Raw genomic sequence first — 16,875 nt, forward strand, 5'->3', positions numbered from 1 at the left:
AGAGACGACAGGTCCTCTAGCAAGAGGTAAGTCGCTCTGCCTTACAGCAGTGATACCTGTGCTTAAAAGCTGAAAACCGCAAATTATCATATGAGCTTATACATCCGATGATACCTTATTTGGTTAATACAATGACAACTTCTAACCATCTGCTAAAAACAACTACTATTAATATACCGGTTATGAGCTAATTTGCAAGCCTGCTTTTTGTTACTTCCCCTTTTTATGGGTTTTTGTAATTGTCAGGACTTTGACACCTGGTTTCCACCTACTTGCGGTTTCAGCAGCTGTGTTCTGAAGCAAATTTTGAGGAACTTGGGTCCAAAAATACCTATTGGTGTACCTTTGGTCAAATGATCATGAGTTATATTTTACGCCCACACAAGCAACTTAATAAACCATAATAAACTAAAAGCTGTTATAACTTAACAGATTTTCTGGTTCCCCTTTATCCAATTCTAGTTCCTCTTTTTGGGGCCCTGACCACATTTTTTTGCCTCAGCGTGCCCTTTGTACAGAAAAACAAGTTTAGCAGGAGTTAAAACTCTTGCTTCTAGCTAAGGGCCTACTCTTACTTTATTCTCAGAAAAAAGCCTGGGGCCTTGGGTAAGGTGGGGTCGGGGGGTTTCCCTATCAACTCCCTCCTTTTTGATGCCTTTGTCTTACATGGCATCAAACTCCTCACTCTGGATATCCATTAAGTCCTGGATCTCCGGATGAGGATTCTTTAAGTTTGGAATGCTGGCATAGGTGGCTTCTTTTAAGGAAGCATTCAGCGTGGCATAACGCAGGTGGTCCTCATTGGCTAAAGTCGATTCCATTAATGGGTTAAGAGGTACTAACTGTGGTGGGGTATAGGAACGGGAAGTTGCACAAGGACATGTGCAATGTGACCAGCAACAACAGCAACACCAGCAGCAGATACACACAACGGTAAACGTGCTAATGCCAAGGAGGAGCCATACGTACCAGGGGTGATGGGGTGACTGAACACTTTTTGTGAATTGGCAGAGAATGTCACTTTTAACACAGAGGGAAGATACTAAGTGAACAGTTTGGAGGGCGTTCATAGCTTCCTGATAAACAGTTTCTAAATAATGAATTTGAGTTTGCAATTGCGAAATAGATTGAATTTCTGACGGGAGAGATAACAATGAGTGAAATCGGTCAGGGATAACAGATGTCCAGTCGAAAGGGACCTGAAACTCCAAATAAACCTGATAATCCTTTTCCGCTGGCCAGTAAATATTATGAGTACCTGAGTTGGTGTGGAGATTAAAGGCCACATCATGTATGATGGATGAATTGACATGAACACAACTGCTATTAGCGGACAAAAGGGTATGGAAGGTTAAGTCTTGCAGACTGCCAAGACCCTCTCAACATACCCGGTGATGGACAGTTACCACCTCTCCGGGGTGTAATTTTCTAAAGCATTGCAGTTGTGGGGGTTGTAAGGACCAATAGGTCCAGAGATTACCCAGACCTATCCAAAGGTCAGGAGTTATAGCCAGGGCACCGATTAAGAAGCGGTTAGGACCGCCAGGAGGCTTAATTTCCCAAACATCTCGATGGATTATCCAGTCCCATAAGAAACCACCCCAATGGCCTGGGAGAATACGATAAGTGGGGGCCCAAAATCCTTTCACAGGTCCATAAGCCCGGAAGGAACACTGTAAGCGCCAACATTTCCATCCAGAAAACTTCCAAGTATGTCTCCATGGCCACAAATTGGGGGGTACACCAGATGTATTAGTAAGGGCAGTGGGTCAGCGCTGCTGTTCGAGGTCCTTACGTAAGGAGCAAAGGATGGTATTGAGATAATCCTGTACTTCTGAACACGCCTGATCCCACTGCAATGCCTTTCCTGATACAGTAACCTGATGGACCATTTGCTTAAGCAGGTCCTGGGTAACAATGCTTAGTGCTGAGATAGTATGGAGTGCGCCTATACCGGCCTTCTCCTCAGTAATCTGAGCCCCAGAGATAAATCCTGCGGCCTGGTCTAGTTGCCCTAAGTGACCCTCATGTTCCTGTGTTTTGTAAACAGTCCAAGCTGATGTTGCAGTGTTAGCACCATGCAGCAGAGTGTCAACAATATCTCTCCTTTTTCTGCTTTCTGTAAGTCGAGCTTGCTGTTCCATTAGGCGTATGGCTGCACCCTTTGAGCAGTTAGGATAAGTGCTAGTAATCTGAAAGTGAGTAAGGGGTAGGGAGAAATGGACAGTTCCCAGAGTAGTATTTAAGATTGTCCATTTAAATCCTGATAAGTGAGGTTTTTCTGTGGGCTCATACCATAACTGTTGGCTTTGAACCTGAATACTCTCCTTAGCCAGGGAAGTGTTAATTGAATGGGAAGGGGTGTATTGAAGTAGAGTACAGGTGATATTTGCAGTGAGGGGAATATCCTGGACACAAAGAAATCCTACAGTGGTTAGGCAGATCCTTTCAACTGTAACATTAGTTCGGGTGGCATGAGTGACTATAAAACATTCTGGACCCTTTTAGCTATATGGCCAACAAGTGCCTGGGACTAGCACGAGATCTATATTATGGTCAGTGTCCCATGTGTCTATGTAAATCTCAGCTTGGTCAGGTTCTCCTGTATAAGTAACATAAGAGGTTATATTACGGTAACTAAGATATACCATACCAAACGCATTCCATTTAACATACCATTGGTATACATGGCCATGCAATGAGAAGATTAACTTGGATACGCAATAGGAAAACAAATCACCAGAGGAAGAGGGTCTGGGCCATTGTATAATGGTCGAGGTCTTGGGTAAATATGGGTCTGATTGGGGCTCGGGACGGATATGATTTTCTGAGATATTGAGGGATGGAGTTACTACGGGAGGCTCAGCTAAAGGGGAGGCCGTGGGGGGAGCAAGGGAAGGATGGGATTCGTCTAGTAGTTCTGGAATAGCCTGGCATGGCGAGGGGACCTAACCTGTACGGCAATCACCTGAACTGGGAATAAATCCCAATATCCATTTTATCCCACATCCCATGCCTGTTTCAGCGATGCTTAAGAGCATTTTAGCAGTAAATCTTGGGTTAAAGAACTAAGGGTGGAGACAACATGTAATTCGTCCACTCCAGCCCAGATACTGCTTACTTGTGCCCCGGAGATAAGCCTATGTCCTGGGCCAATTGGCCCAATTTTCATTATGCTGTTGATTTTTGTAAATATTTCAGACAGGAGCAGCACTATTTGCCCCGTCCCGCAAGGAGCCAGTTAAATCCCTCCTTTGGTAGGAGGATGCACCCCAAGTCTATACCAACCCAACCTCAGGAGCAATTGGGGCAGGTAGAAGTGATCTGGAAGTGGGATAAGGGCAGGGCAAATTTGATAGTTCCTAGCCTGGCATTAAGTATGGTCCATCTGAACCCCCTTGGGTTTCTTTTTCCTAGAAGAACCATACCACAACTGCTGGTCATACACTCGGATACTTTTTCAGGAGGCTTTAGGTTTGTTATATGGGAGAGAAAATACTATAACAGGGTACAGGCTATGTTTTGGGTTACTGAAATAGCCTCTAAGTAGAAAAATATTCCCGTGGTTAGACAAGTCCTGTGGGTATATGTTTGGTTATTTACTAGTGGTGTCAGCAGTGAGCTTACAAGTAAGGCTACTAATTGGAAAAATATTCAGAAAATATTACTTTCCCATCCCCATCCCAAGTTCATTAAAGAGGAGAGGTTAAGGAACATTAAAAGTCTCATTTTTAGGTAGTTTTGGCTAGCTTCCGCAAGCTATTCTTCGAGATTTCGTAGTCTTAATTCACTTAGCTGTCCAGCAGTGAGGCAGCAAGGGAGAGGTTACTAGCACAATCACCTTGCTTGCTTGGAGCTTGGAGGCTTTATTATGTCCTCAGGTGGAGAGGTTGTTTTCTTAGCAAAGTTCAAAGGCTCAGTGGGTCTGTCAGCAAACAAAGGAGAAGTTACCAGTTCTTTTACCTTGTCCTTCACTCCTGCCGTCCAGAAAGAGCAACAACGCCAGAAGGAAAGATAGACCAATCATTAGTCAGAGAAGTCATCACAGTGAGGAACATGGGCAGGTAGTCAATTCTTGGCACTTCACAGCAGTGTTGGTAATTAACAGGATTTGATAAGGGTCTTTCAGTATGGAGCCAGGGCAGTTCCTCGCTGGTGGACCTCCATGTACACCCAGTCTTCTGGTTTCAGCAAGCAGCAGAGCTACTGTATTTAAGAAGACTTAACACATTTTATTAGTGCCTGGCGATAATTATGCATTGTGTCATTTATTAAATAAATGTCCACCTGAGCCAAAGCCAGTAGGGCACTGTTGATAGTTGCACTGGGTGCCCTGGTAGAAATTTTATAAGGGCTGAGTGCATTGGAAGTGGCCTTGTAAGTGCATTTGGCCATAGTAGATCTGTGAAGCTGCACATAACTTAGTTATAATTTGTCCAGTAAAATTAGGTTTACATTCACTGTTGCTATTTACAAGTATGCCAAAGCTTCACAACTGTTTTGACATAAGCCTTTTTATAAGGAAATATATTACTAAAACTAACACATACTGATAAGAACAGCATTTTGGCATGTTTATAAAGTCAATCTGAATATTTACAAAGGGTCCTCATGGAGTGGGGTGAGCTGCAGGTCTAGTCTGGACTGGTTTTCCACTGTTGTGTGCCAGACAAATAGGGCAAGGATTACAATATTGTTGAGCCATGATTAAAAATTTTGAGGCATACCAATGCCACAACCCTGATGCAATCATCCCTCCTTTTCTCACGCGGGCCAAACCATGGGCCATGCGAGCAAGGTAGGGGAACATAGCCCGGGGCGCAACCAGATGACCATCTGGAGTGCACCACAAGGTGTGGAGAACACCCATTTTTTCCCCATCCGTCCTTCTCCTTTTTAGACGCTGACTCTTGCAATAGTGCCAGGTCATGAGGGGACACAGCTGGAGAAAGAGGTTGCAGCATACAAAGACAAAAAATTTCAAAGGGAAGCCATCAGCTACTGGGTCCAAAGAGGAACTAAAATATGCAACGGGTTTGCGTGAGGACCCCTAGGGCCATCCCCTCCTTTTTTAATGACAATAGAGAGTAAAGGGTTTCTTATAATCAGGGAGGCCCAGTGCCAGTGCTCAGGCCAGAACATGCTTAACCTGAGTGAAAGTCTTATTAGCCTTTAATGTCCAAGGGATGGGGTCTGTGACCTTATTTACGGTCAAATCTTGCAATTACAACATTTAAACATTTAAATAAAATTATTTTGCTTAAAATATTTTTTTCTTTACAAATATCCTTGCTGATTGCAGGCAAAACTGAGGAATTACTTAAATTACTCCCCATATTTTTCTGTATTTGTTTTGTAGGCGGATCAAGTTTTAATGGTTCCTATCTGCTATTTGTTACCAAAACAGATTCAAAATCTTTTACCATTCTCCTGGCCTTGACTGCCCTGTTGCAGCCACAACTTTGGATTGTTTTCTTGTTTAGTTTTGTGTTCTGGCAAAAGTATATATATATTTTTTACAACCCAAAACAACACCAATTATTATAAAACAAAAATTATACACACCAAGAGTGCTGATTATTTACAGACATTCTAAAAAAACCAAGATTTTGATTTTTGCAACACCTTCTTTTAACATTTGTACTTAGTTTTACTGCTTAATTTTTTTCTAATAACTACAGAGTTAACTTTTAACTTTTTTTTTCTCTCTTACTTCCTTAAACCGCGGTTGCCGTTTGTTTGGGCCCGATCCTTTTTTCTTGCTGCATTATTATTATTTTTTTTTATGGGTACAGGCATTGTTTCACTACCAATTTGGCAAGGAGAGCGGGCCTCCCGACCATATCCCCTTCTATCTATCCACGCACACCCATCCACATACACACACCACATCCAGAGGCATCCTGTTCAACGATCAACATTTTTTTTTTTCATGTCTGGACTCAACACAATCTTTCCCTGAGGCAACAACAACCCCTCAGCATCAGTGCACTACAAAAGAGAATAATAACAGGGCTACAAACAATAAATAAAATAGGGAGAACAACAGCATAAGCAGCACAATAAAATTCCTTCCTCGGTATAGTTTGAGAGGAGGGATTTAACTATATTTTTGGGAAGTGGTCTTGCTGGGTTCAGGCAAATTTCAGCCAGCTGGGCAGATCCAATGTGCCCAACCTGGTCAGCATGATCGGCTCACAATGCCCACAGGGAGGGAGAGACCTTAACCAACAGTTCCTGTTGCAACGAGGAAGGGCTGGGGTCAGTCTTCTCCTTAGAGTGTTCCTTTAAAAAGCTGCCAGGGCCTTATTGTGAGCGGGATCAGGCATATCCAGATACATACCATTTGGGTACAACAGATTGTACAATTTAATTCACACAACAAAATTTTTTCCTAATGGGTTGACGGGAGAACATGGACTAAGGAGAAATGCATGTCGGTTAGAGAGACAAAAAAAAACCAAAAACGGTACAGAGTGGGGAATGGGAGCATTTCTCACTCCTACTGCAGTCACAACTTTGGAAGAAAGGGGCACAGTGGAGAAATCTTGTGCCCTTAGAGTAGAGCTAGAAGCTCCCGTGTCAACTAAGCAGGGGGTAGGGACACCATTTATTAGGGGGTGGTGGAGCAGGAAGAGGCACTCCCTCCTGCCGTGGGTATTGCCTAGGGGGTCGCGTAGGGCAGTTTTTGATAAGGTGTCCATCCTTTTTACAGTATTTGCACTGGACTTTTGGGCAATTGGCTTTCCAATGTCCCTTCTGCCCACATAAAAAGCAGGCCGAGGAGTTAGGGTTAGTCAGGGGGTTATTTCCAGTATAGGGTTGGGCTTTAGTTACTGCCTGTTTTGGTCTCCGCCTGGGCCCTTTCCCAGCGGAATCTTGCATAGTCTGGAAATCTTGTATAGTCTGGATTTGTAAGGCCGTAAGCTTAGACTCTGTTTCATCCTTTTTTCTTTCTATATTAATTCTTAACTGTTCTCCCACCTTTGGCAAGAGTTCTTGCACAGAGGCAGCCACTATTGCCTGCGTAGCTGCATGTTCTGCATTTTTAATCCCCAAATACCTTTCAAACACTTGCTTAATATGCTCCATAAAGTCTGCCGGATTTTCTCCCTTATTTTGCTTACAGGCATTTATTTTTGCCCAATCTGTTTTCTTTGGGCATACGGTGAGAACCTCGTTAACTAAGTCAGTTCTTATTTTTCTTGGGTATCTTTTAGACCCCTAACTTGGGATTCCTGACGTCTTTTACCCATTTCATCATGCCATTCAAAATAAGCATCAAACTGTCCCTGTCCTACAGAATTGGCAAGAAGGGCACCCCGGAGGTGCACGATCCTGTCAAGATCAAAACTGCCCTCTACAGGAAATTGCAGTTTTGGGTCATCTCTGGTATACCAATTCCACTTTTGCAAATATTTACATGTCAACGGGCCACGGTGCACATACATATAAGCAGCAGGAGTGCCTTTTGGTGGGACAGGAATCCCTTTAGATTGACTAGACCCCATTTTCACTTCAGCCCTCTTCCACACAAGCCACTCATACAAGGGAAACGCTGATCATGATTACCACGGTTCTAACACCAATGGCATCTTTGCCTGCGCTGAGCAGGGGAAATAGGAGTAGGCTTTCGCCAACCCGCCATACAGCAGGTACCTACAAGGAAGGAGGTAAAGGATGGGACGGGCTTCCTCCCGGAGAACCCGCGGTCCCCGCACGCCTGTCGTCAGCCCAGAGCACCAGCCTTAAGCCAACGATGCTTCTGAAGCTACGGACCCAGCGGTACGGTTTTCCTGGGGGCTTCCCTCCTCTCCGAGAAGGGAAGGGAGCTTATGGCTCCAGTGGGCAGAAAAGGGACCCTGCGGTCCTGAAAGGACAGTGCTCGAGGAGCGGTCACAGGGTCATAGGTCATGGAAGGGAAGGGAAAAGGGACGGGGAAACACACAAGCGCCCAACAGGCTAGCCACTTACCAAGGCCTGCCAGCTAGGAAGCTTCACAATCTCTCCACACACATACACAAAGCTCAGCTGTGGGGCTTTCTTTCGAGACACTCCCGGTCACGAGCTTTCGCTTCGCAGGAGGCTCGGGGCATCTTCCCACAGCTGTCACTCACACTGGCCGCTTGGCCCTCACACACACAGACACAGGCACTTTCTTGACACAGGCGTCAAAGCGAAAGACTTTAAAACCCGGATCCCCACCAAACCTAGTAAGAAGGGGACCCCCGATCAATTCCCAGGGCGTACTAGCCCAGGAGCAGATCAGGACTCTCCGGACCGAAAGGAGCATGGTCCGTGGGCTGCCGGTGATACCTTTAAAACCTTTGGAGCCTTTGGAAAGGCTTTATACCTTCGAGACTTACTTGACCTGGAAACCTTAGAGAAAGGGCGTCAGGTCTGTCTGATGGCTAAAAGTTCGAACCCAGCTTGTGACTTACCCCAAACCGGAGCCTACAGACCAGTCCTCTGCCAAACCCCGATAGAGGTTTCAAAAGGTCTCTTACCTTTTAGTTGGGCCCTGGGGTTGGAAGGAGACTGTCTGCGGTCCTCCGATCCAGGAGAAGCCCTCTCGTGGGTTCCTGGCCAACGCACCAAATTGTCGTGGAAAATGACCACCACCGTGCTGAGTTGATCAGACAGCCTGAGGCTCCTTTGTTGATTAATCAGAGAATACATGCATATGCACGAAGAGACGACAGGTCCCCTAGCAAGGAGTAGGTCGCTCTGCCTTACAGCAGTGATACCTGTGCTTATAAAGCTGAAAACCGCAAATTATCATATGAGCTTATACGTCCGATGATACCTTTTTTGGTTAATACAATAACATCTTCTAACCATCTGCTAAAAACTATTGCTATTAATATACCAGTTATGAGCTAATTTGCAAGCCTGCTCCTTTGTTACTTCCCCATTTTACAGGTTTTGCGATCATCAGGACATTGACACCTGGTTTTCCACCTACTTGTGGTTATGCTATTGCATGTAGCTCAGGCCTTTTTGAGGAACTTGGGTCCAAAAATACCTATTGGTGTACCTTTGGTCAAATGATCATGAGTTATATTTTACGCCCACACAAGCAACTTAATAAACCATAATAAACTAAAAGCTGTTATAACTTAACAGATTTTCTGGTTCCCGTTTATCCAATTCTAGTTCCTCTTTTTGGGGTCCTGACCACATCTTTTTGCCTCAGCGTGCCCTTTGTACAGAAAAACAAGTTTAGCAGGAGTTAAAACTCTTGCTTCTAGCTAAGGGCCTACTCTTACTTTATTCTCAGAAAAAAGCCTGGGGCCTTGGGTAAGGTGGGGTCGGGGGGGTTTCCTTATCAAACTCAAACCCCATATCCACACCCAAACTCCCTCCAAGACGCTGCCCACCACACCCACTCCTGCATCCCAATCCTCTGACTGAGCCCAGACCCTGAACCCAAAGTCTTTCCCAGATCCCAACCCCTCTCCCTCCCACACCCAAACTCCCTCCCAGAGCCTTACACAGGTTTAGGGTGGGGCAGCACTTGGTCCCATTCTAGACACCACCAAAAATTATACAAACCTGCCAGCTCTGTCCAGCCCAACCTTCTGCTGATGCACCTCAGCCCACACCCGTGCAGGGTTTGAAGCTTTCATTGCTTAAATTCCAGGACACTGAGGGATTTCAGCTCCCCTTTGCCCAGAGGGAGCCTTCACCTCACTCCCAACCAGGTTCTTGTCCATGGGATCACTGTAGGGGGGCTGGGTCCCTCTGGGTCTTTTCTCTCTCTAGGACAGGCCAGGGCATCTGAGCACCCAGGACCTTCTGTGGGGCTGCCATTCCCCTTCCCCTTCTGTGGTCCCATCTGTCACTGACTCCAGCCTTTTTTCTATCCATTGTCAGCACCATCTCAAGCCAGCTGCACCCGCCTCAAAAAGGCAGTGTCCCCTGGTCGGGGTAAATCACTGACCTCTCTCCTCTCTGAGCACTGACGGCCCCTCTGTTTCCTTGCCTCTCGGGCTGTGCAGATGGGACCTTTCCCTCCAGTGCTGGAGGATTCGCCCTTCTCATCTACCATTGTCCCAAGCAGCACAGCAGGTGAGAATCTTAAACATAGTGAGGTGACTTAGGAGCAGAAACTCCCCCAGGACCTTCCATGCAATTTTCCCTTGCCCCTCAGTGAGCAGGACTGAAGCTCAAGCATGGAGCCTGGTGGGCCACATCCCCTCTGGGCATGAGCAAAGCAGCAGGGTGAAAAAAAAGAGCCTGGAGATACTGAGGATTGAACCCAGGACCTCATACATGCAAAGCATGTGCATTATCCCTGAGCTACACCTCCACCTTGGGTGGGTCCCTGCTCTGAGGGTCAAACCTGCTCATGGGGAACACTTTGCAGCAGGGCAAGATTCTACACAGCAGAGGAGGCAAGAGAGAGTGCATGCCCTGGACCCAGGGTGCAGCGATACAAGACTCAGCCCTCATACTGCATTGGCTGGGTGCAGGGGTGAAAGTAACTTACAGGACTTACTGGTACTGTGGGAGTCCTGAGGGGGCGTGGCATCATCCAGAAGAGGCGTGGCCTCTCAAGAGTTAAAGGCCCTGGGGCACCAGCTGTGGCTGGGAGACCCAGAGCCTTTAAATCAACCAGGGGCTCCTAGCTGAAGAGGTCGCTGGGAGCCCCCCGGGGCTCATGGGGCAAATTAAAGGGCCTGGGCCTCCGGCCACCAGGAGAACCCCAAGCTTTGCAGGGCTGGGGCAGGGATTTAAAGGGCCCAGAGCTCCTGCCACTGAGGGGAGCAACGAGACCTTTAAATCCCGGCCCCAGCCCGGTCACCAGAGCCGTGGCCGGGATTCAAAGGACTCTGGGCTGCCTGCAGGGGCTGGGAGCTCTGAGCCCTTTAAATCTCAGCTGCAGCTGGGATTTAAAGGGCTCTGGGCTGCCCGCAGCCGCGGGGAGCTCTGAGCCCTTTCAAGCCCGGCCCCAGCCCGGCCGCCAGAGCCCTGGCCATGGGCAGTCCAGAGCCCTTTCAATCCCTGCCATGGACGCCGGTGCGGTCCAACATGGCGTACTGGCTCTTGCTGGTATGCCATAGCAGACTGGACCGGCTTACTTTCACCTCTGGGTGGGTGGGTGGTGCTGCAATCCCCTGCTAGAAAGTAATGGTGGTGGGGGACTCTGTGAACAGCTCAACACCCAACCCTGGTGGCAGACGCAGTGTGGGGGACTCCAGGTGTTTCTAGGGTCCACTATTTCCACCTGCCTGTAAAATCCAGCTTTCCCCAGCACATTCACTGCAGTGCAATTGGGTCAGTGTTTCCATGGCTGCACAGCAAAGAATCGCTCCCAGTTTCCTCTCTATCTGCAGCAGGATTAGTCTGTGTCGGTGGTTAATGAGGTGGATCTTGTAGTTTGTTATTCATTCCCCACTTTGATAATTCAGACAGTCCCTTTCCTACTCAAATCCCCAGCACCTCAGTGACCCTGGTAGCAGGGGTTGGGTTTTCCCTGAGGGCCTGAGATTTTCAGGGGTCTTTTTCCCTTCATCTGGAGTGAACTCAGCTTTTCCCCATCCCACACATTCCATGAAATGACAACAGCAGCATAAAGAAAGAGGGGAGGGAACATCTCATGGCCAGGGCTGGATGTGCCCAGGGCCCACCTGCTTGGCCATTGTTTCCATGGAATTTGGCCACCTGCTTTGCACAAGGGACAGAGAAAGATCTTGCTGTTCCTGTGTCTGTGCAAAGAAAATTGTGCTTCTGTATGAAAGAGAGGTGGGAAATGGCCCCATGATGGGACAATATCCTCAGGATTTAGACCTAAGGACTCAGGTTGAGAACTGATTTAACTCCACTCATCTGGGATTTAACAAATTCCCTTCCACGGAGACACTGGGAACTTGTGACCTTGATCCAGACTCTGCAGCTTCAGGCTGCTTTAACTCCTGGTAAAAAACTGAACTTGATTCCAAGAAGGGAGAGAGGAGAAGCCTGAAGTTGCCTTTCGTCCAAGGCTGGGATCTCCTGGATGGGTAGAAACGTCCTTCCCTGCTACCAGGGGACAGCAGCTACTGGAGACATAGCAGAGCTCAGAGGAAGGGGGATTGTTGAATGCACTTTATGCGCACAGGGCCCCACTAACTCTAAATCCCCCACTCTAGCAGGAACTTAGAAAGTCAGACCTCAGTCAATGGCAGGACTGGGCTTTGAAAAAGAGATTCGTTTTTCCTCCCCGTCATGAGAAAGAAAGTAAGAGCTGGCAGCTCTGGTGCAGAAAACCACTTTTTCCTCTAGCTGCGGAGCTTCCAACCAGGCGCAGACGACTGGTGTCTCCTGAAGGGGGGAGCACAATGTCAAGGTTCAGCCCCATCCCCTTGCAATCAACAGCCCCCCCAGCTGTGAACAGTGCAGGGAGAGGAAGCAGCAAAGACAGCCTCTCTCCACTCACCCCTGCAGCAGCTGCTGTACAGGGAGGGGGCCTGACAGCACCACATGATGTAGCAGGCGATAGCTAACCCAGGTGCGGCACATGACCCCACACACGCCCTCTGGTAGTGTTGCCTCTGAAATTAGGAACACTGGTGAGTTCAGGGCACAGCCGCACACCCAGAAGAAAGCCCAGCATGACACGCCCAGGGTGAAGGGGGTGCTAACGCCTGGCATCAAACCAGAAACCTTTAGATCTTCAATCCAATGCACTCCCAGCTGAGCTACTTTGGCAAGGACCAGGCCCACCACGAAGGCTTAATACATGAGATGCAGCACATGCTGGAAAGATTTAAATCTGGATGTCACAAAGCAGGAGCCAAGCAGTGGACTTGGCCCGGAGGGGCAGGCTGGGGTTTCCTATATCCCATTCACTCAAGCCAGCACCTGCCCCCTCACAAGCTGTCACTGGCACCCCCAGGTCGGCAAGAAAGGAGCAGCGGTTCTCACTGGAACAACCTCACCCACAGCTCGCAGGCTCCTCCCAAGCCTAAAGGGGAAAACCGTCTTTCCAGACATGCATCTGAGGAAGTGGGTATTCACCCAAGAAAGCTCATGCTCCAAAACGTCTGTTAGTCTATAAGGTGCCACAGGATTCTTTGCTGCTTTTACATCTTTCCAGAAAGCAACTGACTAGGACTCATCATTCTCAATAGAACATCTCTCCAGTCAACAATGGCAAATGCAAGATGGACATCGCTTGCTATTTTAGTCCTTGGAAATGTCATCAACTAGTCTCTGGATCTCTCAAATGCTGCGCTTCAGCTCATGGGGGAAAGGCGAGAGAAGCGAACTTTCAACTAAAGGCCTGGGGTTAACATCCTAACGCTGTCTCCTACTGTAACACTAGTTAATACTGGCCAGCCCTGTGCTGGTGACAGTTCCATTGCTCGGTGTTAGTACATTTCAGTTACTGTCAAAATTAAAAAGTTTCTATATCCTTAGAGGATATGAATTTGTTTTATTTGCTTATATGTGGCATGAATAAATACAGGTTTACAGAACCTAGCCTGCAAATTTAGCATCTTATATGACAGAGAAAGTCATGCATCGAAATCATGAAGTGAGCTACAAATGCAATGAAAAATAAGATATTCGAAATTTTAAAATGGGGGGGGGCACCGAAGACACATCTTGCCTGGGGTGCCCCTTGGTCTAGGGGAGGCCCTGTCAGGGAGAACAGGAGTTAGTGTCACATGCCTATTTTCAGGCTGTAATCTGTGGGCACCCTGCTCTGTGGGAGGGATCGTGGTAGCCCAGACTCAGGGCTGGAACAGACCCCTGATTGAGGGGGTGGCTGCATTGTTTACAGCGCTCTGATGTCTCAGACAATGTGTCTCTCCCAAAGCCTCAGATCTGCATCCCCAGAAGGCTCCTGTGCTGCCTCCACTCCTTTCACCTTCTACAGCAAGGAGCAGCAGCAAGGGTCAGGCATGAGCCATAGGCACTAGGTGGGGGGCAGAGGCTTCAGGAGCCCAGAGTGTTTGCCTGTCTGGGCATTTTGGCTGATACCTCAGGGACACATTGTGAGGCAGAATCCCAGGCATCTGTATGAAAGGAGCATAAAGACGTAAGAGCAGCCAGACTGGGTCAGACTGGGTCCATCTCGCCCAGTGTCCTGTCTTCCCATAGCGGCCAAAGCCAGGTGCCCCAGAGGGAATGAACAGAACAGATAATTATCAAGTGATCTATCCCCTGTCACCCACTCCTAGCAAACAGAGATTAGGGACATCTTCCCTGCCCATCCTGGCTCAGAGCATGTCCTCCATGAATCGATTTAGCTCTTTTTTTGAGCCCTGTTATAGTCTTGGCCTTCACAAGATCCTCTGGCAAGGAGTTCCACACGTTGACTGTGCATTGTGTGAAAAAATACTTCTGTTTGTTTGTTTTAAATGTGCTGCCTATTAATTTCACTTGGTGACCCCTAGTTATTGTGTTATGAGAAGGAATAAGTAACACTTCCTTATTTACTTTCTCCACACCAGTCATGATTTTATAGACCTCTATCATATTTCCCCTTGGTCATCTTTTCTCCAAGCTGAAAAGTCCCAGGCTTATTATTCTCTCTTCATATGGCAGACACTCCATACCCCTTTTCTGAACCTTTTCCAATTCCAATACATCTTTTCGGAGATGGGGTGACCGTATCTGCATGCAGCATTCAAGATGTGAGCGTACCATGGATTTATACAGCGGCAATAAGATTTTCTCTCTTATTTTCTATCTCTTTCCTAATGATTCCCAACATTCTGTTCGCTTTTTACCGACCGCTGCACACTGAGTGGATGTTTGCAGAGAACTATCCACAGTGACTCCAAGATCTCTCACTTGAGTGGCAACAGCTATTTGACATCCCATCGTTTTATATGTAGAGTTGAGATTGTGTTTGCCAATGTGCATCACTTTGCATTTATCAGCATTGAATTTCATCTGCCATTTTGTTGCCCTTTCACCTAGTTTTGTGAAATCTCTTTTTAGCTCCTCACAGGCTGCTTTGGACTTAACTGTCCTCTGTAGTTTTGGATCATCTGCAAATTTTGTCACCTCTCTGTTTAGCAGATCGTTTATCAATATGTTGACTAGTCCTGGCCCCAGTATAGACACCACTAGGTACCAATTTGCATCCTGAAAACTGACCATTTATTCCTACCCTTTGTTTCCCAGCTTTTAACCAGTTATTGAGCCATGTGAGGAGCTTCCAGAGGTGAAAGTAAGCCAGCATGTTCTGGTATGGGGTACTGGCAAGAGCGGGTACGCTGTGCCAGCCCGGCCTGGCTTTCCCAGTCTGGTGATTTAAAGGGCCCAGGGCTCCCTGCAGTGGCCGGAGCCCCAGGCCCTTTAAATCGCCTCCTGAGCCCCCCCTGCCGGAGCCCTGGGACCTTTAAATCACCTCCCAAGCCCTTCTGCTGGAGCCCCCAGGAACAAATCACTGCCATAGATGCTGCTCTCTCCTGCACTACGAACACAGAGCAGGGGCGGTGGGAGCTTCCTTACAGTGGGGCAGGGGCACCGTTGTCTGAACTGTGGCGCTCTCATGACACCCCTTCCGCAAGGAACCACACTCACACCACCCCTTCCTCTGAGGCCACACCCACAGAACACCTCTTCCTCCCAAGACTCCACCCTTCCCCCCCCCCTCCACCACTTGTCCTAACAGCCGGTAAAGAGTGGTGGGGCCATGACCCCCTAACCCCCTGTTCCAGCACACCTGACAAGAGCTAAGCAGGCCGCAGCGTGCATGTGTGACAGAGGCTGCTGTGCTGAGCTGTGCTGAGCTGAGCCAGTGAGGGCTGTGTCCCTCCCCCTTCCTCAGGACTGGTTGCTTGCAGCAGCTGTCTGAACTTAGAGACAGTGTGGGCACACGAGTGACCAACACACTCACTCTTCCCCAACACACACACTCCCTTCTCCCCACACACACAAACACACACTCACTCACTCTTCCCCCCCCCCACCCAAACACATTGCAGTTGAAAAGCAGCTGGCAATCTAGTAGGGTTCCCATGGAACAATGGGATAGAGAAACCTGCATCATGTGATGCTGTACCAGCCTGTGAGGCATTGCACACCCTTCCCAAAGCACCTGCAGCCAGTTGCACAGCTACACACAGTGCACTGCTCTCTGTGGCCATCCAAGATTCTAGCCTGGATGTGCTCTGGTAAGACAAGAGGCATAGTGTGGACATGCAACAGCTGTTTAATTAAAACACTTTAAAGCCACATTATCTAATAGTGTAGATATGGCTTGAGAGCAAGACAAGACCCAACTCTGTTGAAACTAAAGGACCACAACTTACTCTGTAGTTGACAGGATTTGAACCTGTGGGGGTGGGGGGACCCCAATGGATTTTTAACCCATCACCATAACCACTCAGCCACAACTACTTGCTCAAGATGTGTCTCTCACTACACTCCAGTTCTGTTCTCATTGAGTGATCAGTTCCAGATGTTCCCTCAGACCAGCTTCCACAACACACACACTGCTGTGCCATTGTGTAAGTGTGTCCCTGGCTGAACTGCAAGAATTCCTGCTCATTTCCCTTCTGGTTGGAGCATGAGGAGAGTGTGTTTGTGGTCAATGACGTTCCTGTAGATTGCTGTCCATTTCCTGCCTTGATCATTCAGATAGTTCCTTTACCATCATATCCCCAGCACATCAGGGATTGCAATAGCAGGGGGCAGGTTTTCTCTGGGGCACTGAGATTTGCCAAGGGGTTGGTGGCTCCTTTCTTTCCTTACCCTGGAGTAAACTCGGCTTTTTATTCCATCCTTGATGTTTCAAGGAATAACAAGAGATGACTGAGGAAAGAGGTGGACAGGGCGAGTCTCAGGGGAGGGGCAGAGAGGTGGGGGAAGCAGGAAGACCTTGGGGTAGGGGGTGGAGAGGCACAAGGAGGCCTTCGGGGAGGAGAAGAG

General features: G+C 47.9%; 1 non-coding gene across 1 annotated transcript; it reads right to left on the reverse strand.

The window, feature by feature from the left end:
* Positions 1-16,258: 16,258 nt before the first annotated feature.
* TRNAF-AAA (transfer RNA phenylalanine (anticodon AAA)) lies at positions 16,259-16,344 on the reverse strand. Its single transcript has one exon. It is a non-coding gene; the product is annotated as a tRNA-Phe (tRNA).
* Positions 16,345-16,875: the final 531 nt, after the last annotated feature.

Source organism: Gopherus flavomarginatus, chromosome 23 (assembly GCF_025201925.1).
Source record: "Gopherus flavomarginatus isolate rGopFla2 chromosome 23, rGopFla2.mat.asm, whole genome shotgun sequence".
NCBI lineage: Eukaryota > Metazoa > Chordata > Testudines > Testudinidae > Gopherus > Gopherus flavomarginatus.